The sequence below is a fragment of the Chaetura pelagica genome, unplaced genomic scaffold (genome assembly GCF_000747805.2).
Source record: "Chaetura pelagica isolate M959 unplaced genomic scaffold, ChaPel_1.0 scaffold612, whole genome shotgun sequence".
NCBI classification, from domain to species: domain Eukaryota; kingdom Metazoa; phylum Chordata; class Aves; order Apodiformes; family Apodidae; genus Chaetura; species Chaetura pelagica.
The window spans coordinates 23,332-26,879 of record NW_009952448.1 but is presented as its reverse complement, the minus strand read 5'-3'; the positions used below and the strand labels follow the sequence as shown (position 1 = coordinate 26,879).

General features: G+C 46.9%; 1 protein-coding gene across 1 annotated transcript in view; it reads left to right on the top strand.

Moving 5' to 3' along the window:
- The window catches only part of SMARCC1 (SWI/SNF related, matrix associated, actin dependent regulator of chromatin, subfamily c, member 1), an 85,661-nt gene that overhangs the window by 66,046 nt on the left and 16,067 nt on the right, over positions 1-3,548 (top strand). The gene's annotated exons all lie outside the window — the stretch shown is intronic.

Below are 3,548 nucleotides of genomic sequence, written 5' to 3'. Positions count from 1 at the left end.
GCAGGAATGTGGAATTTGCCCTGAGCCTTTATGTGGCCTTACCACATGAGTGGTACCTGATGTACAGTTTGCTTTTCCATGTAGAGAGTGAAATAGATGGAAACCTTTTTTCCCTCAGAGAAGGGAAACCAACCCTGGCTCCCTTTCCTTCCTGACCTGGTTTAGACTGGAGATTTGGGTTTAAGCCTGTAGTTCAGGTTTTTTTGGAGGGCATTCTCAGTAGCTCTTGAGAGAATCCTCAAAGTGAAAGGCAGTAGCAGAAGGATACGTGCTCAGGAGTAACAGCTTCTTCTTTTGGGGTGACAGTGAGTTTGCCTGAGCTGCAGAGGACAACAGCAGCTTCAAGAGGAAGAGGTGGGAAAAGGTGTTTGCTTTTAGGGACCAGAAAAGTATCCAAAAAAGCAAAGCTGAATTGACAAGTGCAATGATGAAGTGTGGCTGAGGAGGAGGAGCTGGGCAAGCCAAGCAAGAAGGTGGTGAGTTCCTGTCCTCAGTCTAGGGAGGCTGTAAGGCAGAACGTGGGTTTTGGTTGAGATCTAGCCAGCTGCAGCAGGTAGTGACACTAAGAGAGCACATACACACCTTCCTGGAGACTGGTGTATCCCTGAAATCTGTGTTTAATGTGGAAGAGATCAGAGAATGGTGAGGGTTGAAAGGGACCTTAGAGACCATCCAGTCCCACCCCTGCCATGGGCAGGGACACCTCCCAGCAGCCCAGGCTGCTCCAAGCCCCATCCAACCTGCCCTTCAACACTGCCAGGGATGGGGCAGCCACAGCTTCCCTGGGCAACCTCTTCCAGTGCTTTCCTAACCTCATGGGGAAGAATTTCTTCCTGATGCCTAACCTAAATCTCCCTCTTCCAGCTGGAAACCCTTCCTCTTCATCCCATCCCTCCGTGCTCTTGTCCCAAGCCCCTCCCCAGCTTTCCTGGAGCCCCTTCAGGCACTGGAAGCTGCTCTCAGGTCTCCCTGGAGCCTTCTCTTCTCCAGGCTGAACACCCCAACTCTCCCAGCCTGGCTCCAGAGCAGAGCTGCTCCAGCCCTCCCAGCATCTTCATTGCTGGTTTAAGCATTAATTGTGAGCTGTTCTTTCCTACACAGTGCAACAGGCTTTTGGAGAAGCCATTTCTCTCCAGCTACTGTAAAGATAACCCAGAACTTCCATTTTTATTAGAGTGGTCATTTTAAATTCTTATTCTGTTGTGTAGCTGCCTCATGTCTGTCACTGGGCAGTTCCTCTGGCTGTGCTGAAGGTACTGGCTTGTAATTTGAGGGATTTTCACTTTTAACCTGAATTTACTGGAATTTCCATCCTCACTTTGGCATTAATCACATTGATAGAGTTTGACAAATTGTCATTCTTTTGTTATAGCAGAATGACAGCAAGAATTCCTAGACTGCTCAGCATCCTCAGCCATTTCAGTGAGGAGTTTGCCTCTGACACTGATTGGCAGCTCAAGAAATGGGCCTAACTATTTTGAAAAGGTTCTGTAGATTTCTTTCTTTGGGGGAAATATTCCATTAGTGACAGGTTGGGTTGGGGTTTTTTTTCCATTTTGAGGCATATGACATTTTTAAAATGTGCATATGAATTTTTCCCTTGGCTTTCTGGTAGTTAAAATCAGCCTTTTCACCTGTCACTTTAGATATTTAGTGGAATAATTAAAGCAAAAAAAAAAAAAATCCCTGAGTGCCTTTGCACACTCTGGATGTGTTATTTGCTGTGCTGGCTTTTTTTTTTTTCTTCTCCTTGTAGTAAAGGTGAGGTGACTGTGAGTGTTGGAAGAAATCTGTGCTGCAGGCTGGAGGGTGTTAGATTTTAGGCAAAACACATTTCCTTCAGTGTTTGAGCTGGAGTAATTCCAGTGCTGCCAACTCTGTGTGTAACCAGGGATCCTGTTGGTAGGAGCTTTGTTGACCCAGAATTTCTAACAGCACATGAATGCTTTCTTTGCCATTTCTGTCTGGAGAGGAGTTCCTGCTGCAGAGAGAGCTGTGACACAATGGTGGTTGTTGTATGAGGAGGCATTTGTAGGATCATGGGAAGGTGAAGGTTGGAAGGGACCCTGAAGATCATCAGGTTCCAACCTCCCTGCCATGAGCAGGGACACCTCCCACTAGTCCCTGCTGACTGTGGATCACTTTGGAGTGGTGCACAGTGTTGCAAAGGTGAAGATGGTCCAGAGTGTAGTGCTCGTGTGTGCAAACCTAGAGACTGGGCTGGTTCCCAGGGTGAGGTTTGGCAGGGAGCTGGTGTGGCAGGCAGGAGTGCTGACCTGTACTGGGCTGCCTCCCTGCTGCCTGACACCCACTGCAGCTCAGAGTCTGCAGAGCTGAAGGGCAGATGCAGTTTCCTGACAGACTGCCTGCTGGAAAACGTAGCTGCCAGTTGTCTTCATGCTGCTCTGGGGCTGCAGCAGCAGGTTGTGTCCATAAACCTGCTCCTGAAATACAAAACCTGGTACAGAACCAGGTTCTGGGGGCTCAGCATCAATTTTAAGACCAGCTTGGGTTGTAACTTGTGCTTCTGTCCGACTGGCTTTTCTCATGCTGAGGGGAGGGGCTGTGCAGCTGGGAAGTCTCCACTGCTTTTCCCAAGTGCCAGGTGTGTTTGCAGGCACTGGCTGCTGTTTAGGGACGATTGTAAAGACGACTTTTTGTTTTCTTAACTCCAGCAGGACAGGGTGCCATGAAGAGAGCACAACAGGAATACAAAGGAGCATAAAAAGGGTATAAAAAGTCTGGTGTGGCCATCCCTCTTGCCTAAGCCTTTGTTTTGGGTCATTTGCAGTAATTCCTCCTTGAACTGCCTGCCACCTCCTGAAGCTGTTTCCACACATGCACAATTGCACCATTGGTGTACGTGGCTCTTCGTTTTACCAAGCTCTTCCCACTAATGCATGAGATTGGTCAAGGAAAAAAGAGTCATGGCAGCATGAATAATCACATTGTAGTCCTTACATGCTTGAAAACCAGCCCCCAACAAGGAGGATGTATTATTCATGAGGCTCTGGCCCCATCTGGTTCTGGTGGTGAATGTGTGCTCTGTGTTATTCTGGTTTTGTCCATGCTTGGTCAGCAAAGTGCTAACAAAGTGCTGATGGAGCTTGGGGATTTTTGGGAACTTCTACAAGGTGGAAGTCTCCTTGGCAACTTGCTTCCCAGATCAGTTATGGAGTGTATCTTAAAAAAACTCATTAAATATTTGTAAACTAGTCACACACATCCATGTGTCCAATTGTTAAGAATGATAGATGTAGAAATGAGTTATGATTTCTTAAATAAGTCAAATTACATTTCCTACCATGACAATCATCAGTCCTATAAATGCCCAAAAGTTAGAATTATTTTCTGTAGCTTCTTTGCCTTTTCACTTTGGGGTTGCTTGCTAAATGACATGAGGTTTTTTACATAATACTCTTCTTAATAGTTCAGATCATTGCTGGCTGCTCATGATGTCCAGGTGCTACAGTTACAGGGAAGGAGTGGGATCCTGCCCATGACCACTGAGCTGGTGCTGTTGCCCACGTTCTGCTTTGGTCTTTCCC